At 45.3% G+C, this 27,691-nt stretch overlaps 1 long non-coding RNA gene across 2 annotated transcripts in view; it reads right to left on the bottom strand.

Annotated features, from left to right (window-relative positions):
• Positions 1 to 27,436, bottom strand: part of LOC307189409 — a 46,322-nt gene extending 18,886 nt beyond the window's left edge. For both annotated transcript variants that reach the window (XR_013829179.1, XR_013829180.1), the window contains exons 1-2: positions 26,035 to 27,436; positions 18,588 to 18,771 (exon numbers count right to left, since the gene is read on the bottom strand). This is a non-coding gene — a long non-coding RNA (uncharacterized lncRNA). The remainder of the gene's footprint in view (positions 1 to 18,587; positions 18,772 to 26,034) is intronic.
• Between the last annotated feature and the right edge of the window lie 255 nt (positions 27,437 to 27,691).

Here is a 27,691-nt window from a genome sequence, read left to right as displayed (position 1 = left end):
CTGCCTGTTTCCCCTTCAGCCTCCCCAGCCACCAGGGGTGCATTTCTAGCAGGTGCCTCTTTGCAGAAATCTGCACCGAAATTAAACCCATCAAACTGTCAGCCCCGTTGCCAAGGCTGCTCCCATGTCAGCCCATGTCATGACAACCAGTGATAGAAATGCTGCTATTCAGGCTTCATGGGGAGCATCTGTTTCCTGTTTTAAATCTCTTGAAAATGAAGTGAGCAAGGTGCCTGCTGTGCAGGGCAGTGAGGGGTGCCAAGGCATATGCAGGCACGCTCCGTACCTGCTAGGGGTGGCACTTCCTCTAGAATTTAGGAAGCCACTGGGGGAGGGGCCTGGGTTCTGAAAAGAACGGCCTTGAGAGAGAGGGAGGGAGAGGGAAGGCACCAATGGGAGTCTTGTCTTCTCCTTTCTGGGGTCCTTCTCTTCTTAAAGACCAGCCAGCACACATCTTTGCAAATCCAGCTTAATGGCCCTGGGTAAAATGCAGCTTTTCATTGTCAGGATTGTAGGGGGGTGCCCACCAACTTGAGGGTCTTTGTCCCAAGGCAACTTCATAGCTTCTGAAAAAATTGGAGAGTCTCTCCTCCAGCCCTTCCAAGTACATTGGCATTTACAGCATGGAAAGAGGGGGTGGAGCACAGCTGAGAGTTTCTTACCCCAGCACAAACAGCCTCCCCTTTGACAGGTCTGTGACTCAGGATTGCTCAGCAACAGAGAACATGGGCGAATAAACAGCATTAGCTGAGTCCCTGATGTGTCCCTGTCTTCCAGGAACGTGTGTGCACGCGTGCACACACACACATGATTTATGTATACTTGTGATGACTAAATGGCCCAAGACAGATTAAGCATGTTCACATTCAGCATCTGAGCAGAGAAGAGGAAGACCCTTAGCATCCATCTCTCCCCTCCCCCTCAATTTAGGAATGAGCAAACTGAAGCCCAGAGAAGTGACTTTCCCAGAATTGCAAGCCTGATAGTGGCAAATAAGGGAAGGGATCCCAGAATCCTTTGCTCCTGTCTTTGGGGCTGAGTTTGACCAAACAACAGAAACTAATCAGGCATGCTTTCTCTACAGAAACACAGAGAACACTGAAGCATTGCAGAGAATCACCTCAGAAGGAAAAAGTTTATCTGAGATGATTCTGAAAATGAGAAAAGATCAGGGAGCACCCACTTTAAAAACAGATTTTTTAGAATGTATACACAGCAGCTTTACCTTATAGAAAACAGGATTAGAGTGAATGTTGAGGGAATCTTTGCAACATAGGCAATGCCAGGTATGGATGAGACTTCAGTCTTCAGTGATGCAGAGGGCCCAGAATGTCCTGGGCAGCTTGCTGTTCCGTGGCTGACCTTCCAGGAAGAGATCCTGCCTTGGCCAAGCAGGTGTTTGTCAACAGCCAGGTTCTAAGCCAGCTCAGGGGCTTTCTGCATACATAAGAAGAGACTGAGGAATAGCAACGTGATGTGAATGGTAATAACAATACTAGCTTTCACTTGTTGAGCACATATCATATGCCAGGCACTGTTCTGAGAACCTTGTGTTAATGAATGTATTTAGCCCTCACAGAAATGCTGAGTAGCGTTTCTCTCCTCTTCACGTCTGCAGATAAGCAATCTGAGTAAATCAAACAGCCACTAAGTGTCAGAGCCAATCTGAATGGAGATTGTCCCGATCATGCTTTCAACCCTGTTTGTGTACTGGATGCGGGTCAGGAGATGTGCACTCTAGACTTGCCTCTGCCGTGGGCAAGTCAACTCCCTTGACTGTCCTCCAAGGAGACGAATATTCTAGATCTGGCTCTGCCATCGGCGTATGACTGCGGGCAAGTGTGCAGTAAAGGGTTAGCTCAGCATGCCTGGGCTGCCCAAACCCTGCACATTGTAAAGGTCTTCAAGACTGGCCCTTGACCAGCTCCTGGGCGATAGCCTCTGAGTCGTGGGACAGTCCTACTTGATACGAGTGTCTCTGAATGCCTGGGGCCACACCAGAGAGTTTTTGTTAACAATGTGATTTATGATGGAGGTCTTCACCACTCTTTATCAGTTTGATCTGAGAAGTGGGCTGGAGACTGAATAACTGGGGTCAGCCATGCGGGCACGGCATGCCTATGGGACTAACTCCCCAGTAGAAGCCCTGGACACCCAGGCTCAGGTGAGTATCCCTGGTTAGCAAAACTTTGTATATGTTGTCACACCTTGTAGCCAGGCAAATGAAGCCCTGTCCATTGACCACACAAGGACACAACAACTAAAAGCTCGCACCTGGTTTTTCCTGGACTCTATCCTGAGTCTATTTTTCTTCTTTTGCTGACTTTAATCTGTATGCTTATGCTTTCACTGTAACAGACTGAAACTATGAGTATAATAGTTTTTCCAAGTCCTATGAGTCCTTCTAGTGAATTGTGGAGCTAGAGTGTGAACTTAGGGACCCCAACACCCCAGCCAACTCACCCCTCTGGCCCTCGGCATCTTCATGTGTTACCTGCAGCCCTCCATGATTTCCAAGGGTTCTCCAACTCTGTCTTACACCCTACTTCATAATTGTCTCTTTGTTTTTCTAGTCCCATGTGTCCTTTTTGCAGTTCCATCTGCACGAGGGATTTCTCTGCTGCTGGTCCCTGCTATTCCTCTCAAACAAATAAACCTTTGCTGGCAGAGAAAGAGGTATTGTCAGGTCTCCAAAAAAATTTGTTGCAAAGCCTGCTGGCTAAGCCCCAGTATCCATTCTCCCCTCGTTCCCTAGTCATAGCACCTATTTTATCTGGGTACCTGGGTACCTGGAATAAAGAGTAAATTTCCCAGCTGATATGGACTGAATATTTGTGTCTTCTGAAAATGTGTATGTTGAAACCTTACCTCTCCATGTGATGGGATTAGGAGGTACAATCTTTGGAAAGTAATTAGGATTAGATGAGGTTATGAGGGTGAAGCCCTTGTTAATGGAATTAGTGCCCTTGCAAGAGTCATGAGAGACCTTGCTTCCCCTCTCTGCTCTCCTGCATGTGAGGACACAACAGGAAGCTGGGAACCTGGAAGAAGGTCCCCCCCAGAACCTGACCATGCTTGTACCCTACCTCAGACTTCCAGCCTCCAAGACTATGAGAAATAAAATTCTGTTGTTTATAAGCCACCCAGCCTTCCTGGCAGGTAGATGTGGCCATGTCACTACATGCTGACCAATAGTGTGTGAGCAAAAGTATAATTTATGACTCTTGGGAAACGCCCTAAAAGAAGAGTGCACTCCCTTCTTATCCCTCCCCCCTGCCTGTGCCTGGAATGCAGGCATAAGTGGTGATGGTGGAGTCTGAATGGCTTCTTTGTCCATCAGAAGGAAGCCACGTTCTAAGGGTGGCAGAATGAGGAGATGCAAGGAGTCTGGCTCCCTGGTGATTCCATGAAGACACCTGTCAGCCGCGAACTGCCTCCTCCAGAGCTCTTTTTCACGAGGGACAAATAGCATCCACCTTATTTAAGCCGTTATTATTTTGGATTTTCTGCCACATGGAGCTGAGCCTTTCCTAACCAACACAGACTGCATCCTCCACCTAATGAGAGATTTAGCAGGGCTCCCCATCTGAGCCCATCTAGTGCCTGTGCAGGAAAGCCATGATGATTCATTTAAAAGCACTCTATTCAGAATACGATCTTCTCCAATTTCCTACAAATCAAATTACTAAGAGACCAATTGGATTTTTCAAGTCCCTCAAAATGTCCTTTTTTGATGTTCTTGGTATTAAATAGTAACAGAATTTAAATGGCATCAGCAAAACACACAGACATGACTGTGATGATAAGTTACATAAATCTGTGAGGGAAAGAACCTCGCCAGCGCACACGGATGCAGCAGAGATGGAAAAACAACAAGCTGGATCTCCTGGATTTGCCTCTAGCATCCACCATCTTGGCATGGTGACCATCTATTCAGATTCCAGGGCACCTTCCCTGTTCCTAGGGAGAGGGAAATCCAAACAGTTTAAGGTAGTAAAGGACTACGAACCGTGACATTCTCATTTCCTAAACACCACTGTCTCTAGACCCTGAGCTCCTTGAAAACAGAAGGTGAAGTTGTGTCTTATTCATGGTCAATATGCCTCATGCTGAGCACAGTGCCAGGCACAGAACAAGCTCAATGTCAAGGGTCCAGGCTTTGAGCCCCAGCTCTGCCAGCTTCATGCAAGTGGTACTAAACAAGGGACGAAACCTGAGCTCTTGTAAACATTCTCTTTTTTGTAACCACTTACTGAACTCTTAATATGTGCTATGCATTGTGCCAGACACTTTACTCAACTTCTCTAACCTTCTCAACAACCCTTTAAGTAGGTACTATTGTTATCCCCATTTTACAGATGAAGCACATGAGCCACCAAAAAGCTAAATATCTCGCCCAAAGTTATTCAGCTACAAAGAGCAGACCAAGGATTCGAACCCAGAAGTCTGACACCAGAATCCAGGCACTTAACCCCACTCCACTAAGAGGAAAGCATGACACAGATGGTGTTGTTATTATTATTATTATAGACTTGAAAGAAAGGAGAGCACTAACATTGGTGGGAAGCCTATGTCTGTGCCTGGACCAGGACTGTGTTTGACAATTTTATCTATATTGTTTCATTTCATCTATGCAGAGACTTATTCCCAATGTACGGATACAGCAACTGAGACTCAACAAGGCTAAATAAATCTCCCAAGACCTCGCAGCTGTAAAGATAGCATCTGAACTTCATTTCCAGTCTCCCTGACCTCCAGGGCCATGCCCCTTTCATCTCTCAGTGCCACCTTCCCACCCACAACAGGTGGAATGGCCCCTTTACCATCACATCAACTCTTAGAAAACCTTTTTTAGTTGTACTTATTAAAATCATTTACACCCCAACCCATCCAAAAAATATATTTGAGGCAATACAAAAGACTACATAAAAGGTTAATAAAATAATTATTGTTAATGGGGGAGAGAGATGTGGCTAATTAGTCTTAACGAAATCAGCAGGGTCGTGGTCTGGCCCAGAAGTGGTCATGGGTCCGGGTTGGCAATTCAGACTCACAAAACACAGAGAGACTTCAACCTTGTACCATGTTCACTCAGCTTTGTGGGAGGAAACAGAACCAGGAATACAGCAGGTATGGCCTTTTCAGTTCATCAGCAGACCCAGCAGCCACTCAAGGGCACAGCTTCCTTTGCCCCCTCACCCACATGGGACATGCATGGCCACCAAGGATGGGAGTTGGGTGTGTGGGGTCATCTTGATACAGTAGCACAGAGCACCTTGGTTTCCCACCAACATTTTACACCACACTCATCCTGTAGGCTCAGTGCGTGCATGCCAACTCACAGCTCCCCCTGCCCAGATGAAGTCTCCCAGATCATAGATACAACAGTTCTTGTTTGTCTTGTCTCTGTAGTTTCCACCCAGCAACACGGTGAAGAAGACTATCTCTCAGGTCACCCAGGCCTGATGCCAACACTTGACCCTCAGTTATCACCCAAAGAGAGAGAAACATTCAAGGAGTTAGGCTGTATAAGTTCTACGTCACTGAGAACTGGGCTGAAAGTAACAGAAAAGCCCAACTGATGTTGGCTTAAACACACTGGGGTTTATTTTTCACAAAGAAAGCAGGGATGCAGTCCAGGGATGCAGTCCTGAGCTGGCACAGCTGCTGTGGGGTGAATCCTGAGGGTGTCGATTTCCATCCATGTTGTTGCCTGTGGTTGCCATAAAGATGCTGCACCTCCTGGTGTCCCCTCCACAGGACAGGCAGAAGGAAGAAGGAAGGGAAAAGGAAATGGGGGGTAGCAGAACGTGTAACAGGAAGCAAAGTCTTCCCCCCACATTCCCAGCAGACATCCTCTCACACCTCACTGGCCCTCACTCACTAACATCACATAGTCACCATTAGCTGCAAGGGAATTGGGGAAGCTGAGCGTTCGTAGCTGGGCACAGAGCTGCCCCAAACAAAATGGGGTTCTGCTAGGAAGGAAGAAGGGAACATTGGAGAGTGGGTAACTGGGCAGGTAATCAGCAATTTCTCTCACACACGGCAATGTTGAAAAGAGTTTTCAAACCCACCAGGACATGATTTTAGGCAGCCTGTTCCACACACACCAGCCTCTTCCCAGCAAGCAGAGCTCTCTTTCTCTGGCCCCAGCTTCTCCCTCTTGCTCTCACAGTACTGCACTAAACAAACACGGGTCTCTGTCCTCAGCACACCCCTCACTCCCTCCACCAGCTGTCAGCCTCTAGGGAAACCACCAAGGAATTTACATCCCAGGCCTCATTTAGAGCTTCAGTAAGGGCTTGATTTTTATGACTGGAATCTAGAAAGAATGCTCAAGATCACAGCATTTCTCTGACTGAGTAGGGGCCAGCATTCCCTCAGGCAGGCCCCTGGGTTTGCTTAGTTTTATTTTGCCAGCCAGATGCTGGCCTCTAAGCCATGTTTCAAAGACAAAATGGCTACCATGACCTGGATATTTCTTCAGGTATCTGGGAGCCATATGCAGAGTCGACGTTAACCTAGTCTAATTAAAGCTGTCTTAATAGGTAGTGAGCTCCCTGACGTGGGAAACAGCCAAGAGGTTGGCCAGCCACTTCTTCAAGGCATCAGAGTGTGCGTGTATCAGAGAAAGATTGGACCTTCCCTCTGGCTCCAAAACTCAGTGCTTCGACTCCTTGTGGTTTGTTCTAGTTTCCCTCTTCAAACAGCATCAAGCAAAAATTGTGGGGCTCCAGACAAAGGGAAAAATGAGTCACAGAGTTTCAAAACTGGGTTAAGGGAAGTTTGGGGGTAAACTCATCTTGCGGTTGACTGGGATGAAATTCTAGATGGTTCTCCTGGGCACCAATTTAGAAGTTTTCTTAAAAATCTCCTGAGAAGAGGTACCTCACAGCAACTTCATGAGGGTGATAGGTATCTGGTGATCGTCTCTCGAGGCTTCCCCAAACCAGCTCAGATTTCAGAAGTGACAAACAGAAGGGATAGGAAATTTGTTAACTATTGTTAATTATAAAACTAACAATATTACACTAATCCTCCTCTCCTTCAGGTGGGGGAATCTGGACTGGAAAGAGAAGACATTACTGAAGGTAAAAGAGAATATCCTTAGCATAAAATTTTAAAAATCTTAATCCTAGAGTTTTAGAACCTACAAGTCCTATGAGGAAGGTGCACAAGTCTCTACCATGCTCTAATCAAATCAAACCTGCTTCTACGCAGGTGAGTCTTGAGATCACAAGGAATATTTGGGAAAGATAGATAAATGTAATGTTTTGCTACTAGAATATTTAGAAAATAATAAGGGTAAGCTGGGACAAAGTGAGAGAGTGGCATGGATATATATACACTACCAAACGTAAAATAGATAGCTAGTGGGAAGCAGACGCATAGCACAGGAGATCAGCTCGGTGCTTTGTGTCCACCTAGAGGGGTGGGATAGGGAGGGTAGGAGGGAGGGAGATGCAAGAGGGAAGAGATATGGGAACATATGTATATGTATAACTGATTCACTTTGTTATAAAGCAGAAACTAACACACCATCATAAAGCAATTATACTCCAATAAAGATGTTAAAAACAAAAACAGAAAAAAACAAAGCAGCCTTGACTATTGTTGACCATATGTGAAGGTTTATCTGTAGAGTAACTTCCTAAAACTGAAATTGCTGAGTCATATTTTATTTGGGTTGTAATTTAATAAGAATTTCTATTTTCCTGAAGTTGTACCAATATAAGGTTTTACCAGCAATCTATAAAAGTGTTCCTTCATATGTATTATGAAACTTTTATATTTTTTGCCTATAAATTAGGTTGAAAAGTTAAAAAAAAAAAAGAAAGAAAATAATAGCCCATATGTGGTAGATTGATTACAGAAATGGCTTCAATTATTCACCACTTTCTGTACCCACATCCTTTATCATGTGCCTTTGCAGCTCCTTCTATCAAGATGGAGTCTATTTCTCCAGCCTGGATCTGGGCCAGGACTTCTGACCAATAGAATGTGGCAGGAGTGACAATGTGTCAGGTACAAGTCTAGGCCTCATGAGAACTTGCTCATTTCTGGTCTCTTTCAGAACATTACCACTGTGGAGTAAATAAGGCCTGGCTAGCCTGATAGAGGATAAGAGAGCTCACAGACAACAGCCCCTTTATCTCAGCCAAAGCCAGCCTAGATCAACTTAAAGCCAGCCAACCTCCAACCATGTAAGAAAGACCAACCAAGATCAGCAGAGTTGCCTGTCTGACCCACAGCTGACCTGAGAGACATGAAAGAGTCTGTCCTTCAGACTATGGGTTCTTGATGGGAGCTAAAGAACCCACAGCCTTGTGCACAATAATAAATGCTTATTGGTTTAATCCAGGGTCAGCAAACTTTGTCCATGAAGGGCAAGATAGTAAATATTCTAGGTTTTAGAGGCCACATATGGTCTCTGTTGCATATTCTTTTTATGTATTTTAAACAATTTAAAGGTAAAATATATAAAACCATTCCTACCTCGTAAGTCATACAAAAACATGCCATGGGCCGGGTTTGGCCCATGGGCCATAGTTTGCCAACCCTTGTTTTAAGCCACAGAGTTTGGGGTGGTTTTTTACACAGTAATAATTAACATACCACATGGGTTTTGTGTGCTCTTATTTCTTGTTCCCTTGCAGACAGAGAATACACCATCAGGGTCATTGCCTACAAGATGAAGAGGTTGGCTGCTATTGGAAACAAAAAGACCATAGATCAACTTGGAATCTCAAAGCTGATTTTCTCAGTTTCTTTAATGAAACAATAGCCCAGGGCTTCCCTGGTGGCGCAGTGGTTGAGAGTCTGCCTGCCGATGCGGCGGACGCGGGTTTGTGCCCCAGTCCAGGAGGATCCCACATGCCGCGGAGCGGCTGGGCCCATGAGCCATGGCCACTGAGCCTGCGCGTCCGGAGCCTGTGCTCCGCAATGGGAGAGGCCAGAACAGTGAGAGGCCCGCGTACCGCAAAAAAAAAAAAAAAAAAAACAATAGCCCAAAAGCTGGTCTTCATGATGAGGAAGATTTCTAAATTTCAGGGACTAATGGCCAAAATTATGGGGTTCCAGAGGAGGGTGCCGGATAAAACTCAAAAAGTCAGATAAGACCTGTCTTAACTCAGTGGGATCTATTGCTGGAGCAGAACAGAGAAGTCATCCTGCAGCAGAGATCAGCCAGGAGCCGGGGAAAGAGTAAGTCTGTCCCTTCCCCTACGACCGTGAAGTCAGATACCCCAGTCACCTACAGCTCCAGATAGCATGCTATGGAGAAGGAAGGAAGGAAGGGAGGAAGGGAGGGAGGGAGGGAGGGAGGAAAGGAATGAAAGAAAGAAAGGAAGGAAGAAGAAAAAGAAAGACTGGGCATTTATCTGAGTCATACCTACAGAGAATGAATAGGCCATTTTAAATTATTTGATTGGACTGATATTACTGGATTGGACTAAATTAGTTTTTCCTTGTGACTCAGTGGGCTGGAAACTTAAAAGGATGATAGATCAGTTGTAGGAAACAACATATGTAGAATTATGTCTCCCCAAAAATAGACTGAACTCCTAACCCCGGGTATCTGTGAATGTGACCTTATTTGGAAATACGGTCTTTGCAGATGTAATCAAATTAATATAAGGTCATTAGGGTGAGCCCTAATCCAATGTGGCTGTGTCCTTATAAGAAGAGAAGAAGACACTGACACACAGGAGAAGATGATCATGTGATGACAGGGGCAGAGACTGAAATTATGTGGCTGCAACCCAAGGAGTCCAGGATTGCCGGCAATTCAGAAGCGAAGAGAAAGGCACAGAGCCTGGGAGGAAAGCCCTAGGGGCCAAGCTTGACCCTGCTGACACCTGGATTTCAACTTCCAGCCTCCAGGATTCCGAGGGAATAAATTTCTCTTGTTTAAAACCACCCAGTTTGTGGTACTCTGTTACGGTTGCCACAGGTAACTAATACCACAAAGTCCATTTCTTTTTAAAAGATAGTAGTTACATTTCCTAATTATTATTGATAATGATTTCAACACTGTTTTTCTTCATCCCACTTCTGAAATTCAAAGTAGTCCTGGAGGGCCCCTCAAACTCAGGCAGACATGGAAGCATTGTTCTCTGCCACGGCGGGGACCAAGGTGAACATGGAGACTTAGGGTGACAGCATATTCTCTGAAGACTTCTGCCTTGGTTTGGGTTTTGGTTTGGAAGGGAAAAGCCTGATTTTTTAAAAAGGTTTTTCCAAGAACAGCCTGCCTTTTCAGGGCCCTAACTGGTGTGCATTCAAATCATGTAGAGAGCCAAGACTTCTGAACCCCATCCTTAGAGATTTTGATTCACTTTGTCTACAGAACGAAATCCAAGAACCTGTATCTTTTTTTTTTTTTTTTTTTTTTTGCGGTATGCGGGCCTTTCACTGTTGTGGCCTCTCCAGTTGCAGAGCACAGTCATCCAGACGCGCAGGCTCAGCGGCTATGCCTTACGGGCCCACCCGCTCCGCGGCATGTGGGATCCTCCTGGACCGGGGCACGAACCCGCATCCCCTGCGTCGGCAGGCGGACTCTCAACCACTGCGCCACCAGGGAAGCCCGAACCTGTATCTTTAATAAGCACCTTCTAGTGATTCTGGAGAAGCAAATAGAAAAACCCTTCCCCAGAAGCAACCATGGAGGGACCCCGAAATTCAAAGTTGGCAGGGAGGTCCCATTCATCCCCTGCCCACTTGGGAAGCTGTCCCAGTGTGGGGATTGGCTCAAGTGGGAGAGTTTGGGCATAAGGATGATCCTCACCTGTGGCATCCCTCGAGGAAGGAGAGGAGCAAGGCTGAAGCAGCCTCACCCCTGGCCCTCTCTCACCTTTTCCAAATTAGGACCCTGGACTGGACTCTGGGAGAAAGGTGCCCCCTGGTGGCCATGTTTAGTTTTCTAGGTAACGAGCAACTGGCACCCAGCCAGTAGCTAACCAGCCCCACATAAATGGTTGGCACTATATGGATAACACAGGGCAATGGAGCAACTTATTGTGATCTTGACTCACATGGCAATAAATATGAAATCGGAACATAAAAACGGAACATCCACAGGAAATGGCAACTGAATTTTATGGATCTTAAATTTCATACCAGAAGAGAAAATCACTAACGGGCTCTGAAGAGCCAAAGCCAGGGTCTTATTTTTTTCAAATCCATTTCAGAAGAAAGCAAGACAGAGGCGTAGAACACAGGGTGGAGTTGGGGTGAGGTCAGGGGGACTCGAGACATTTGGAAAGAAAACCTCTGTGTAGGTTTAAGAGGGAAAACTTTTGAACAAATCAAAAGAAATTAAGATTTTTTAATGCATTTTATGTTACAAAGCAGCCAATATCTATGACAAATAAATTGTGTTTTCTCCTCCCTACCCTGTCTCACTGATTAAATTACAAAATAATGAACCCCGTAGTTCAGTCCCTGTGCCCAATCAATTTCTATTGTTTGCAAGCATCTGTGTATTCATGATACACCTACTATATATCAGGCCATCTATATATATTAGCTCTAATCATCTGAAAACTTCTACAAGTTAGATATTACTAATCATACTTTTCAGATGAGCAACTGATGTCAAAATAGTTAAAAAAAAAAAAAAAAAAAAACAACTCACCAGTACTTAGTGAAAGAGGTAGGATTAGGACACAAACTCCAACATTCAAAGGTAATCTCTGATACTCACTTCTCTGAAGAACCTGAAACATGCTTGAAACTCCTTTTTGCACACACACAAAAACAATCCTGGGAATGGGGATTAACATTAAATGGGCATGAGTTATCTCATAGGGGTAATAAAAATGTTCTAAAACTGGATTGTGGTGATAGTTGTACAACTTAGTAAACTTACTAAAAATCATTGTCTTTAACACTTAAAATGAGTAAAGTTTATGGGCTTCCCTGGTGGCACAGTGGTTGAGAGTCCGCCTGCCGATGCAGGGGACACGGGTTCGTGCCCCCGTCTAGGAAGATCCCACATGCCGCGGAGCAGCTGGGCCCGTGAGCCATGGCCACTGAGCCTGCGCGTCCGGAGCCTGTGCTCCGCAACAGGAGAGGCCACAACAGTGAGAGGCCCGCGTACCGCAAAAAAAAAGAAATAAAAAGTAAAAATAAATAAATAAAAAATTTTTTAAATGAGTAAAGTTTATGATATATAAACTATATTTCAGTAAAGCAAATAAAGATATAATGTAAAAAAGAATAATATATTGAAACCAAAAGTAGAATGATAATAATAATAAAATATGAGTCTAAGGGAGATACATTTGGATAGATTTGTTTTCCTATAAGCTTGGAAATAAAATTAAGGGTAATCCTGATGGAGAGATAATTGCCCACAGCAGAGCAGGCCCGGGGCTTTATCATGAAGATAGACTTGCCTACTTCAGCCTCCCTCTGTGGCTGAATTTTTCTACTCAGTGATAATCACTTTTCCAGTAGTGTTTATACATGACTCTTTATTTTTACCTTCCTACCAAAACCTATTTGCAGAACTTTTGTTTATACTAATGTGTAAATGTCTGATTTATGTTTAAAGGGTCTCCCTTCTAAAGGAAATATGTAATTTTAAAACTCCAAATATTCAATCATGCCCTCTGTGCTGAGGAACACAACAGACCATTTCACTTGGATGCCCAAGTTACTTCAAAATCAGCAAGCAAAATCTAAACCCATTATTATCATATCTCCAATTGGTCAAGTATCTCCCCGTTCTAACTTTCCTAACTGTGCTTGTCATCCATGTTTCTCTGGCACCTGATCCCATCTGCTAATATAGGTCTCAGTCGCTCATAGAGTCCTCCAACTCCAAGTACTTCTGGGGAATTCCAGAGATTATGTCTTATCAGTTCTTGGGGCATGAGGCTGAGAGGTCACATCTGAAATGTCACAGGGCATCTGCCATTTTTATCTTCTGCTGCTGCTCCAACCCCCTCCATCAGATGCACCTCATCCTTGCCATACAAGCACCATATTGTTACAGATCACCACTCCCACTGTGTCATTCCTTTACCAAATGGCACTCTGCTCTTGACAGATACTTATGTGTCCTCTGGACACGGCGGCCCACCCAGACATCTTTGTTGGCACACGGAGGACTCAGAGGGCCAGAGCTGTGTGCTCTTCTAGGTTGAAGTGGGAGAGTTCTCTTTTCCCTTCTCACGTGCTACACTGTTAGGAAAGTCTCAAATAAGTCCTTCCTTCCTCCCCACACCCCATGGAAGGAAATCCAGAATTAAATCCAAGGATGTTGTCTGAACAAGACCTTCTACCTGGAAGGACCACCAAACAAAGTGCCTGCCTTTCATAAAAGGAAATATCACCAAAGCACCATTTTTAATCATGATGAACAAATCATTCAAGCTCTTTGCTGTATGTCACCGAGAGCAAAATCACACTGGAGCCTGCTTTTATAGCTCAACCTGTTGTGACCGGACCCACCCCAGCAAAACCTCAAATTGCCCTGGCTGCCAGAGGCCAGAGAAATTAATCCCACTTTGCTTTAGATAACCCAAGCGCAGGGCATGTATCAGAACAGGACTGAATGCTGCAAAGCTCCTTACCATAATAAAGCAGCAAAGGTATTCCCAAAAGTCAATTAACAGACAGTTGCATCAATTAATTTTTTTTAAAAAAAATCCATGTATTAGCATGCTGGGAAGCTGTACTCCTTGTTGATCTGAATGGATTTGGTGGTTGTGTCTTGTTTTTTCTCCCCTAACTTTAATCCTGGGCAACCCTCTAAGTACTGCTTTTTCAAAAGATTATTCTCTAGTAGCACTTTAAAAAAACAGCCTCACATTTTTTACTCAGTCCAAAGAAGCAACAAAAATCTGTTGATTTCATTGACGTCTCTGGGGCTCTAAAGAGTCTAAAAATATTGAATGCAAGCCCTATGTGGTCCTGCTACCAGGTATTATGATCTCTTGGAAGCATTTCTTTATCTTCACTTCCTCATTGGCCCTACTACCCAGTTCCCATGCACACTTTCATTCTGGGATTTCCAGTCCCACTGTTCTTCACCCTATTAATTGCTCCTTTCTGTGTAGACAGGGTTTGCAATGAATTTTCCTAAACAGCTTTCATGCTTTTGTTTCATTTACTATTTTCAGGAGGAAAACAGATGAAGTATTTGGAATTACGTAGCATGTCTTAGGAAATTTTTAAAAAGTGCAACCCCCAGGTACTGCTATTTCTCCAAGATTCCACCCAGCAGGACACCAGATGAAACAGCTAAATTGATTTCCCTGCCCTGACACTCACATGCTGACAACCCACCACACTGAGGCGGGACCTAGGCAGCAGCAGACTAACACAGCCCCCAGGGAGAATCCCTCAAGCAGAAAGAGGCACCTGGCACTCTGTGAGTCTTGAAGAAGGGCATCCTGACATGGTCCTGTCGTTGGCAGAAGATGAAAGTCTAGCTGGAGAAGTAAAACCCACAGACAGGAAACAGGGAGGGAACAAGGAAGTCGCTGCTAAGCTCCTGGGGGCTGATTCTTGGAGAAGTGAAGGCGGGTCGGAGGCGGCATCTGGAGGAGGTGAGACTTCAGCTGGTCCTTGAATGAACAGGATTAAAAACAGGCAGAGGGGAACAGGAAAGCATCTTGGGTAGTGGGTGAGCAATTAGAGAAATGATAGAAAGGAGGCTGGGATAAGGGGTGGGGAAGCGGAGGCAGAATCAGGGGCCAGGAAGGCAGAAGCCAACTGCTCAAGGGTGGAGAGAAAGGTTTATCAACTGCGTCGTTTGCACAGGTGATGACAGATGTAAAAAACCACAAGGGTGGCGAGGTCTCCTTGGACCAGCAATGGTGGGGAGCTGTTGTAAGCCCTGACCCTACAGGAACAAGGGGAGACAGCCCATACCTGGACCCAGGGAGGTCAACTCTCTGCAGGGCGCCACCTGGTGGAACCTGCAGTGTTTGTAGGGGGAGCCAGTCCCGCCCCAAGAGATCCCACAGGGAGGGAGCCGGGGAAGGCCCATCCTGACCAATTGCCACCTGCCATGCTCCAGTCTCGTGCTGAGCACTGGCTGAGACCACACAGGTACCAGAGAACCCACCGGTGGCTCTAAAGATAACCAGTAGACACCTGGATGGAGGAAAGCAGAGAGCAACTCAGGAGGGGCACAGGGAAGAGAGCCAGCAAAGAATCACCTGGAAGCAGTGGCACCAAGTTGTGTAGCAACTCAGGCTGGACATGATGGGCATTTAGGCTAAATGTAGTGGATGAGGCTTCCTGAACAGGTGAACTGCAATCGGTCTTCTTGTCCCCCAGGTCTCTGCTCAGACATTAAATGAGCCCCCCAAACCCCAAACACATTCTAACACATCAACCCTGTTTTATTTCCCTTGCAGCTCTCATCTGGAATTATCCTGTTCCCCTTGTGGTCTTATATTGTCTGCCCCCAAGAGAGTCAACTTTCCTGAGAACTTCTCTTATTTGTCACTGTTCTCCCAGCGCTGAGAACAATGCCTGCCAGGGTCCCCTTCTGCTGAAACCTAGACAATGATCACTCATGAACAAGAACAAAACATACAAACCCAAGACATAAGTTGTGCTAAAAGCAAACTCAAGTCTACGAAGGAGCTAGGGAGCAGGGCAGGAAACGGGAGGGAGAGTAGGGAAAACTTCTTCCCTGCCAAACGTCACATGGTCAAGTGTTCTGCCCTGGTCACAGCAGGTGGCCAAAAAGTATGAGAGTTGGGGCTCTCTGTCACCTCCAAAGAGCTTTCTCTGCCATCCTTCATGGAGAGCTGAAGAGAGACTCCAATCTGGCAGCCCAGCCACTACCTACATGGTCTCTCATCTGCTGAAGCACGGGGACAGCTCACAGAGCTCGGAGCGCCCTTCCGGGTGGAGAACCAAATCCAGCCATACATGGATTTATGCTGCACCCATTTCCTGCAGGGGGAAGGTCTGTTCTGACATCAAACAGTCCGTCAGCATCTCTGTTCCAGAAACTGCTGGCATGATGAGTGGGCCGCACAAGAGGTAGCGGGGGCAATGATCAGCTCATCTCTAATTATATGGGATTTACGATTAGGCAGCTAGTTTATTTTGGAACACTGCAATAACAAGACACACAGCACTGGAGGACGAGGGGGCGGAGCTCTAGCTTGGCCTTTAGAATATAATAGCTTGTCATCGCCATGGAAACCAGCTCCCTGGGAGTTGGCAGGCACCTTATTCTATAATTATAAGAGATCTGATAAGGGCTGGGGGTGTGTGTGTGTGGTTTTTTTTCTTTATAAATTGTATTCAGTGGCTGAAAATAGAAGAACCTGGAGAACAAAGCCTTTTATTAACCAGCATCTGCTAAGAGGCGGCTGCACTTCAGCTGCCGGGAGAGGCTCTGCCTGCAAGCTCTGCAGATGTGCCCAGAATGCCAGGGGTTGGTCAGGAAGCAAAGTGTCCTCAGAGGAGAGGGGTGTGTCCAGGCAAACCGTGTGGAAATGTGGCTTCAGGCTGAAAAGGCCCATTCGGGCTCAGTGGGATGGACTGTACCTGCTGTCTGAGGGCAGGCTGCCCATGCCACCCACCCATGGAAAGCCTACAGGTCTCCTCCCTCCCTCTTCCCACCTACCCCTCACTCCCAGACTTCACATCCAAGTGCAATCCCAGCCATCCCAGCCATGGGGCTTGGGCTTCAGCAAAGTTCTTAAGTTTTCTGAACCTCCGTTCTTTTGCAATGAAAAACTGTTAAGAGGATTAAACAAAAGAAGGACAATGAAGGGAACATGTTTGGCAAACTGTAAAGTCTGTCACACACAGCTGGACTCTCTGAAGAACGGACCCAAACACACTTTGAGACTCCCCTGGTGGTGCAGGGAAGAATCTGCCTGCCAATGCAGGGGACACGGGTTCGAGCCCTGGTCTGGGAAGATCCCACATGCCACGGAGCAGCTAAGCCCATGTGCCACAACTACTGAGCCCACATGCCACAACTCCTGAAGCCCGTGTGCCTAGAGCCCATGCTCCACAACAAGAGAAGCCCGCGCACCGCAACGAAGAGTAGCCCCCGCTCACCACAACTAGAGAAAAGCCCGCGCGCAGCAACGAAGACCCAACACAGCCAAAAATAAAATATAACAAAAAATTAATTAATTAATTAATTAAAATAAAAATCAAACCCCCTATCTTCAAGTTGAATGATTTTGTCAATTCCATAGAAGATATTAATAACAGGAATGCCCAATAATAATCATAATCATAATCTTAATCATAATCATACCTTCCACTTGTATATTATTTTATAGCTTAAAAGTGTTTTCACCCTATTTTATTGCAGTTGTATGTTGCCTTAATGGAGAGAGCCCTGCCTGTGTTGATTCATTTATAAGGAAGCCCAGGCAGTTTGGACAGCTTCTTTTCTCAAAGGCCTTCCCTTTTTAAAATGGGTCATGGCCATTAAAAATGGAAGCCTAGCGGCTTCGAGTATGGCTGTCTATGTGAAGGGCACTGAGTCAATAAAATCACCAGGAGTTTTTTCTAAAGCTATTCAAACTCTAAAGAGTTCATCCAATTGCCCTCTAAAAGCAGGAAATGGGTGAGAATAATAGAGGAAAATGCTTTATTCAATTCATGACCATAGTCAGCCACTGTCCTGAATTCATATTCTTTAAAATCCAGAGATATATTTGGGGAGAACAATCACTCTTACGTTGCTCCCCTACTGCATATAACTCCCATGGATCACCCATCAATTCTGGAAATAGGAGCAGAGTGTTCACTGCTCAGTATCTACCATCAGTTAGGGTTGTGTAACATTTCAAGTAATAGAATCCCAAATGAACAATGGCTAAAGTGAGATAAAAATGTATTTATCCCTCAAGTAAAGCTCCAGAGGTAGACAGCACAGGCTGGTACAGGGGCTTTGCTCATGGTGTCCTCAAGGACCCAGCTCACCACTCTGCCATCTTCATGGCCTGGCCTCATCCTCATGGTCCACCGGGGCAGCTAAAGCACTGGCTCTCACAACCACATTCCCCAGAGCTAGGTGGAGAAGGGACAAAGAATAGGGAGACAGAGAGTGCTAGTTGCCTGCCTTTTAAATAAGATTGCTAGAAGCTTCCATACAACAATTCTGCTCATATAACCAACAAGGGAGGCTGGAAAATGAAGTCTTTATGCTGGGTCACTAGGTTCCCAGCTTAAAGTCTGGGGTTCTAGAGACAGGGAAGGTGTATTTTAGGGAAGACCAGCACCCTGCACCCACGTCTTTTACACTTTGACTCTGCTTCCACATCACTTTTGCCAGGTGACACATTTGGAATCGTCCTCAAGTACAGGTTCAACTACATGGAGCCAGGAAGTTTCTGGAAGGCCTGAGCTAAACAGAGGCCCTTGTGGTAAGTTACCCAACAAACACATCTCATGCTCCTGGATGTACAGCCACATTAAAGGCATGGAGGAGTAGTTGGAACCACACTCCTAGACTCAGAAGCTTACCTTCTTCTGTGGTTCTCCTCTTCATTTCTCATGAGAAGCCACTACAACCCCAAAGCCCATGGTTGACAACAGCCAGAAACCCAACCCAACTGGTCTAAGCAAAAACATGGACTTACTAGAAAGATGATAGATGATCTCATAGATGTCTAGGACAGGAGAATGTGTCTGGACCTCCGAAGCCATGCAGTCTCCCGTTCTCTCAGCATGTGTATCTTTCTTGTTGATGGCCTACTCTTTCCATGGAGAGGATAAGGGGGCTGCCAACAGCTTCCGAGCTTTCCATTTGGCCACTTCAGCAACCTAAGAGAGAGAGTGACCAGATGTTCCCTCTGGTTCAGAGTCACGAAACACCAGGAAGAAATTCATTGGTCCGGCTTAGTCAGATGTTGACACTGGGATAATCAGGTGTGTCCAGGTGGGCAGGGCCAGCTGAACCACATGGACAGGACGAGAGAAAGGTGGTTCCTGTAAACAGGTAGCTTACTGGATAGATTAAACCAGTAAGTATCCATGGCAACAGTCATTTTCCAATGATCAATTTCCACAACACATCAGAATTCTCTGGGAAACAGCCACAGAGTAGTTGTCACTGAATACTCTTTCACGTGGCTCTGCCCACCAGGTTTCCAGAGCCCCAAGGCACCCCGTTTTTCCTCCTTCTTCCCTGAAGAAACAGGCTCTCTGCCCACAGCTCCAAAGGGCAGACAGGTGAACCTTTCCAGGCCTTGCCCAGTGAAGGGTACACCTCCAAATCAGGGGGGCATCAGACACCCAGGAAAGTATCAGACTAGATTATTTTGTTCCCCACCATAAATTTTAAAACAGACACCGGAAGGAGGCCTCTTAAAAAGTGAGCCCAAATACAATTACATCTACCCAGGAGGAAGTGGTCCCTGGGCACTTACACATCTCAGGATGTTTAATCCCCTGAAGGTACTCTGAGAATCTTCTGCATTTCCACCTTACCATTCAACAGCTCAGAATCACCAGAAGCAGGTCAAATTAAACACCCATGAAAAATTGTTTTTTTAATTTTTAACATAACCCCTACCAGGAGAGATTGTCCCATAGCTACTGTCTCGATATACTGCATTAAATGGGCACCCCTGAGGTCACGCTGGTCAGGATCATTTTTATTTATTTATTTTATTTATTTTTTTAATAAATTTATTTATTTTTGGCTGCGTTGTGTCTTCATTGCTGTGCGTGGGCTTCTCATTGCGGTGACTTCTCTTTGTTGCAGAGCACAGGCTCTAGGCACACAGGCTTCAGTAGTTGTGACATGTGGGCTCAGTAGTTGTGGCTCGCGGGCTCTAGAGTGTAGGCTCAGTAGTTGTGGTGCACGGGCTTAGTTGCTCCACGGCACGTGGGATTTTCCCGGACCAGGGTTCGAACACATGTCCCCAGCATTGGCAGGCAGATTCTTAACCACTGCACCACCCGGGAAGTCCCAGGATCATTTTTAGATAAGTTCTCAGCATCTCCTGTACACTTAGGATCTCATCTTGCATCATCTTTTCTTCAGCTTTTCTCAAGAGTGAGAAAAACAAAAAGACTAAACATACCAACTCAGTCACCAAAGCATTCATCATGAAGCCATATTCATAGCTATTGCTAGACTATCCCTACTTTCCTCTCAGTGGCTCCCTTTAGATAAACTTTGCTGCTGTTCCTCAGACCACAGAACAGCAGTCTCCTAAGGGCCACCTCACTGTCAGAGCAGCAAGAGAAAAGCAGAGGTTACCGGTGAGGCACTCACCTCTGTGCACTCCAGGAACTGAGCCCTGCCCTGGATGGCTCGCCCAGGCTGTGCAACGTGGTCTTCAAGGGCTAACCCAGGAGTCTTGCTCACCGGTGAGTATCATGGCTGTTAGCACCGTGGAAACAATACTGAATTGTAAAAGTTTAGGGTTCAAGCCACAGCTTCATGACTTTCCATGGGAACTAAGGTCACGTAACCTTTCTCATCCTTGCTGACCACCAAAAAAGGATAATACCTCCCTCAAGAATTAGATATTGGTATATGAAAGTCCTTTGAAACTGTAGGTTTTTAACTGCAGATAAAATGAAGTGTGCTGAATTCTCTGGCAGCATAAACACAGGGATTAAAGACATAGCTGTTGAAATGAAGAAATGCATACCGGCAGATTATGCAAAGAGACAATAACAATTGCTAATGTCAGTAAAAAGTGCAGATCAGTCATCAGAAATGGGGCCAGAGTAGGATCTCCATTTCCTGTCTTCTTTATTCTCTTCCTGGAGAAGCTCCTTCACTGAGCTCCTGCAAGGGCCGAGCCATCTCCATTTATGAATTAAACATGTACTTTTTTGTTTAAAAAAATGAAGGTGTGATATTAAAAAACTGTTACATTAATGCTGCTTACTCCTAATGTATAAATTCTCAAAATAAAATCCATTTCACTTCAGTGTTTTGAAAACCTGCTTTGTCTGCCTTACCTCTGGCCTTTGAAACCAACCTGACACATCTTTGAGCCGAGGACACACAACACTCGGGTGAGCTGCCGACACCCCATTCAGCCACAGGAAATACTCTGAACTTCTCTGTCTTTCACCTACTTTCTTTCCTCCAAATCTCATCCCTGCCTGTCAATGATCTCCTGGCTCTTTAATTCCAACTTCAGTCTTGCCTCTGGACTTGGAGACTTATTTATTCAGAATGTTTGAGTTCCTACCATATGCCCGGCACTGTTTGTTCACCTTGAACAAAACCATCAAAAACCTGTGCCTCCCAGGGTTTATAGTCCAGTTTAGTCCTGATTCCTCATGTTAGAATCTTAGTTTCCTCTAATGGGTTCTGACTTGTCTGGACCTGGCATGGTTTATCCCCTTGGGACTCAGATGTTAATTCCATCATCAAGAAAAGGAGAAATTGAACGTAAATGTCACATGGAACTTTCTAGAAACCAGGTTCAATAAAACCCAGTTATCTATGACTGGCACACAAACCCCCAAAACATAGGCATTTCAGTTCCCGTCAGCCTCCTTCCATGGACTCTCAACAGAAAATGGTCAAGGTAACCTCAGATCCTTTTGACATCCTCTTCTAGACTGGGACACTGGGCTGGATCCCTTTCCCTCGAAAACTGTCTTGGATGTGTTCATTATGCCACACAGGGCTGTTCTCTCTGGAACCATTCAGAAGGTTAAGGAAGAGAAAACAAAGTACCGTCTTCAAAACAGAAGTTCCAAGTAATTGAAACACCAAATTTACTTGTGTTCAATTTCTGGCAATTTTGATGCTTTATCTCTGTCCCTGAACAATACTTTGAGGTTAAAAAATAAATAGCTTCATTTCCAGTACCAGTTTGAAAATTAGCCACTAGGTGGTGGGCTTCGTTGGCTTGCTTTTTCATATACTTTAAAATGTTTTTGTCTGGCACAATGTAGAGTTTAAAAAGAGTAGCAAAGTTTTCAAGGTAAGTGCAGGCCAGCTAGTGACTCCAGATCTCAATGTCCTAACAGTACATCAAATACTTATGACAGGGCTTCCCTGGTTGCACAGTGGTTAGGAATCCGCCTGCCAACGCAGGGGACACGGGTTCGCGCCCTGGTCCAGGAAGATCCCACATGCCGCGGAGCAACTAAGCCCGTGTGCCACAACTACTTAGCCTGCGCTCTAGAGCCGGCGGGCCACAACTACTGAAGCCTGCGAGCCACAACTACTGCAACCCACATGCCTGGAGCCCGTGCTCCGCAACAAGAGAAGCCACCGCAATGAGAAGCCCGCGCACCGCAATGAGGAGTAGCCCCCGCACACCACAACTAGAGAAAGCCCGCGCGCAACAATGAAGACCCAACGCAGCCAAAAATAATATTAATTTTTTTAAAAAAAGTTATGATGGCCAAAAGATGCAAAGGTGCTATAAAACTGGAAACAAAGGAAATTAATAATCCAACGTTCTCCAGACAAAATTTACACTAACCAAAGCATAGGTGAAGCCCTGGAACAGAAGAGCAGAGAAAGGAAGTTAAAAGGAATTTATGTTACTCGCCCCCCCCGCCTCGCCCCCGCCATTTCCTTGCAAACCTCTACCTCAGAGACATTAGGCCTTTGCTGCCCGTGAAGCTAGTAGCCACTTTCCTACTATAAAGAAACCAGTTTCTGAAATGACCATTGTTTGTTTCTTACAGTAGCAGTCACTGGTGCTGCCTACCAAGTATTTCTCTCTCTTTCCTGGGTGTATGATAGGATTGTGCTTCCCCAATCCCTTGAGACTAGATATAGCAATATGAGTCGCTTTGGCCTGAGAAAAGTGATGTGTGCCACTTCTGGATGGAAACTTTAACACCCAGTGCACAAGTAATCACACTCCTTTTGCCTCAGCAAAGGTGACCAGAAACTCTCCAGATAGTGGCTGTCCAACAGTCTGGATCCTGGATGAACCCTGCTGCCCCATGATGAGTACTCAGCAGGAGTAGAAAACAAACCTAGTGTGTTAACGCAGTTACTTGTTACTGCAGCGTGACCTCACCCACGTTGACTTCTACTCATCTACCCTAAAAAAGGGTCGTCAGATATTCCTTACAAATATCAGACTCTCAGTGGGTGCAAGGGTGAAAAGTATGCATTTTATATACAGAATCTAAAAAAGTGGTACTGATGAACCTAGTGGCAGGGCAGGAATAAAGACGGAGATGTAGAAGGGGAAGCTGGGATGAAATGAGAGACTAGCATTGACGTATATACACTACCAAATGTAAAATAGATAGCTAGTGGGAAGCTGCTGCATAGCACAGGGAAATCAACTCAATGCTTTGTGACCACCTAGAGGGGTGGGATAGGGAGGGTGGGAGGGAGGGAGATGCAAGACGGAGGGGATATGGGGATATATGTATACATATAGCTGATTCACTTTGTCATACAGCAGAAAGTAACACAACATTGTAAAGCAATTATAATCCAATAAAGATGTGAAAAAAATATGCATTTTGTTTAAGAAATCAAAAGCATTTATATTTTGTAATATTTACATTTTTAAAACTGTTCTTTTAACTATAATAACTATATAGAGCAGGAGTTGGCAAATTTTTCTGTACAGGACCAGATAGCAAATATCTTAGCCTTTGTGGGCCATATGGTCTTTGTCACAAGTACTCAACCCTGCCAATGTCTCACAAAAGCAGTCACAGACAACATTTAAGTGAATGCCAATGGTTGTGTTTCAATAAGACTTCACTTACAAAAACACATGGTTGGCCACATTTGGTCCACGGGCCATGGTTCTGCCAACCCCTGGTAAACAGCATTGAAGAGGGAACAGAATCGACTTTATACTGGCTTCTCCCATCATTCAGCTCCATTTATTGACTTACACATTGTTCATTACACTGAGAAATCTTTCTACAACTGCATTCAGGACAGGAATCAAAGCAGGAGAAGTTAATTTTCACAATTTTAGAGCTTCTATTAATTAAATAACTGTGGCCCCACAGGGAAATAAATGGTATAGTTAAAGTAAGAAGTTCATCATAAAGGGAATTAGGAAAGAGGCCTTCTTTTTTCCTATGTGAGAGTCATTACATTTTTCTGATTTCATCTATGGTTGGATATTTATTACTAGAAATGCAGCATGCACTGAGGCTACAAAAATGCAATATACAACTATCCAAAGGACACATTTCCCTGGCTACCTTGCATAAATATTTAAAACTTATTTTTAAATGTTCAATAAATATACTGGAAAACAATTGCTTGTACAATGCAGATGTAACCCTTTTTTCAAAAAGCAATTTCTCATATCAAGGAATTAAATTTTCTCATAATGAAATAAAGGGTCAATTTATTTCTTATTTTGAGCAGTGACTATTATGACTACAGTATAAGTGAACAGAATAGACATGGTTCTGGAACTGTTGCCTATTGTAGGAGGGTGAATTACTGGCTCAGAGTTCTTTCTTTCTCCCTCATCCTGTCAAAAGACTCCACAGTTTACCTCTCCATCCCATTGATGGTGGGCTCAGCCAGGTGACTTGCTTTGGCCAATGGAATGTCGACAAAACGACAGTGTGGCATTTCAGAGCAGAGGCCTTTAATGACCTCTCATAAGTTTGCTTCCCCGTCTTGCACTTCTGCCATCTTCCATGAGGAAAACAGGTGATTTGCAGCTGCTCTCTGTGATGTCCAAAGCAAGGAACAGACTTGAACCCAACTCTTAGCCTAAAGTTGAACCATTCCAACTAACCTGCAGACCTGTGGGTGAGGAAATTAATGTTTGTTGTTATACACCATTGAGATTCTGGAGTTGTTCGTTATGCAGTATTATCACATCAATAGTTGACTAATACAGTTATTATTGACCATTTTTTATTACTTAATCCAAAAAATGTTTTCACAATGCCATATGAAAAATTATAATTTTTAAATAGTCATTAGTTTAGTAAAAATGTTTCAACTCACTCAAGAAACGGAGCCATCAAGTGTGATTAAGCCTAATAATTTTACATTTTCAAAAACCTCTGAACTTTTCTAATTTTTAAATAGTGCAGCAAGATAGTATTTTTTCTTTTTAACATCTTTATTGGAGTATAATTGCTTTACAATAGTGTGTTAGTTTCTACTGTATAACAAAGTGAATCAGCTATACATATACATATATCCCCATATTTCCTCCCTCTTGCATCTTCCTCCCACCCTCCCTATCCCACCCCTCTAGGTGGTCACAAAGCACTGAGCTGATCTCCCTGTGCTATGCGGCTGCTTCCCACTAGCTATCTATTTTACATCTGGTAGTATATATAAGTCCATGCCACTCTCTCACTTCATTCCAGCTTACCCTTCCCCCTCCCCGTGTCCTCAGCTCCATTCTCTGCATCGGCGTCTTGATTCCTGTCCTGCCCCTAAGTTTGTCAGAACCTTTTCTCTTTTTTTTTTTTAGATTCCATATATCTATGTATTAGCATACGGTATTTGTTTTTCTCTTTCTGACTTACTTCACTCTGTAGGACAGACTCTAGGTCCATCCACCTCACTACAAATAACTCAATTTCGTTTCTTTTTATGGCTGAGTAATATTCTATTATATATATATGTGCCACATCTTCTTTATCCATTCATCTGTCGATGGACACTTAGGTTGTTTCCGTGTCCTGGCTATTGTAAATAGTGCTGCAATGACACTGACAAAGGATTAATCTCCGGGAGCTTCCGGGAAGATGGCTGAAGGGTAAGACGTGGAGATCACCTTCCTCCCCACAGATACACCAGAAATACATCTACACGTGTAACAACTCCTACAGAACACCTACTGAACGCTGGCAGAAGACCTCAGACCTCCCAAAAGGCAAGAAACCCCCAACATACCTGGGTAGGGCAAAAGAAAAAAGAATAAACAGAGACAAAAGGATAGGGACGGGACCTGCACCAGTGGGAAGAAGCTGTGAAGGAGGAAAAGTTTCCACACGCTAGGAAGCCCCTTCGCGGGCGGAGACTGCAGGTGGCGGAGGGGGGAGCTTCGGAGCCGCGGAGGAGAGCACAGCAACAGGGGTGCGAAGGGCAAAGCGGAGAGATTCCCGCACAGAGAATCAGGGCCGACCAGCACTCACCAGGCCGAGAGGCTTGTCTGCTCACTCGCCGCGGCGGGCGGGGCTGGGAGCTGAGGCTCGGGCTTCGGTCAGAGCGCCGGGAGAGGACTGGGGTTGGCGGCGTGAACACAGCCTGCAGGGGGTTAGTGCGCCACGGCTAGCCGGGAGGGAGTCCAGGGAAAAGTCTGAACCTGCCGAAGAGGCAAGAGACTTTTTCTTCCCTCTTTGTTTCCTGGTGCGCGAGGAGAGGGGATGAAGAGCGCTGCTTAAAGGGGCTGCAGAGACGGGCACGAGCCGCGGCTAAAAGCGCGGACCCCAGAGACGGGAATGAGACGCTAAGGCTGCTGCTGCCGCCAGCAAGAAGCCTCTGTGCAAGCACAGGTCACTATCCAAACCTCCCTTCCGGGGAGCCTGTGCAGCCCGCCACTGCCAGGGTCCCAGGATCCAGGGACAACTTCCCCGGGAGAACGCACGGCGCGCCTCAGGCTGGTGCAACGTCACGCCGGCGCGACGTCACGCCGGCCTCTGCCGCCGCAGGCTCGCCCTGCACTCCGTGCCCCTCCCTCCTCCCGGCCTGAGTGAGCCAGAGCCCCGGAATCAGCGGCTCCTTTAACCCCGTCCTGTCTGAGCGAAGAACAGATGCCCTCTGGCGACCTACATGCAGAGGCGGGGCCAAATCGAAAGCTGAGGCCCTGGGAGCTGTGAGAACAAAGAAGAGAAAGGGAAATCCCAGCAGCCTCAGAAGCAGCGGATTAAAGCTCCACAATCAACTTGATATCTGTGGAATACACAAATAGACACCAAATTATCTCAAATAGAGGAAGTGGAATTTGAGAGCAAGATTTGTGATTTTTTTTCCCTTTTTCCTCTTTTTGTGAGTGTGTGTATGCTCTGTGTGAGATTTTGTCTGTATAGCTTTGCTTCCACCATTTGTCCTAGGGTTCTATCCGTCCGTTTTTTTGTTTTTTTATTTAATTGGTTTTTTTTCTTAATAATTATTTTCTTATTTTAATAAATTTATTATATTTTATCTTACTTTATTTTATTTTACTTTATCTTCTTTCTTTTTTTCTTCCCTCTTCCTTCCTCCCTCCCTCCCTCCCTCCCTTCTTTCTTTCTTTCTTTCTTTCTTTCTTTCTACTTCTACTAATTCTTTCTTTCTAATTTTTCTCCCTTTTATTCTGAGCCATGTGGATGAAAGGTTCTTGGTGCTGCAGCCAGGAGTCAGTGCTGTGCCTCTGAGGTGGGAAAGCAAACTTCAGGACACTGGTCCACAAGAGACCTCCCAGCTCCACATAATATCAAATGGCGAAAATCTCCCAGAGAGCTCCATCTCAACACCAGCACCCAGCTTCACTCAACGACCAGCAAGCTACAGTGATGTACAGCCTATGCCAAACAACTGGCAACACAGGAACACAACCCGACCCATTAGCAGAGAGGCTGCCTAAAATCATAATAAGTCCACAGACACCCCAAAACAAACCACCAAACGTGGACCTGCCCACCAGAAAGACAAGATCCAGCCTCATCCACCAGAACACAGCCACTAGTCCCATCCACCAGGAAGCCTACACAACCCACTGAACCAACCTTAGCCACTGGGGACAGACACCAAAAACAACGGGAACTACAAACCTGCAGCCTGCAAAAAGGAGACCCCAAACACAGTAAGATA

Source organism: Stenella coeruleoalba (genome assembly GCF_951394435.1).
Source record: "Stenella coeruleoalba genome assembly, chromosome: 7".
In the NCBI taxonomy this organism is placed as follows: domain Eukaryota; kingdom Metazoa; phylum Chordata; class Mammalia; order Artiodactyla; family Delphinidae; genus Stenella; species Stenella coeruleoalba.
This window is presented reverse-complemented; position numbering and strand designations above follow the sequence as displayed.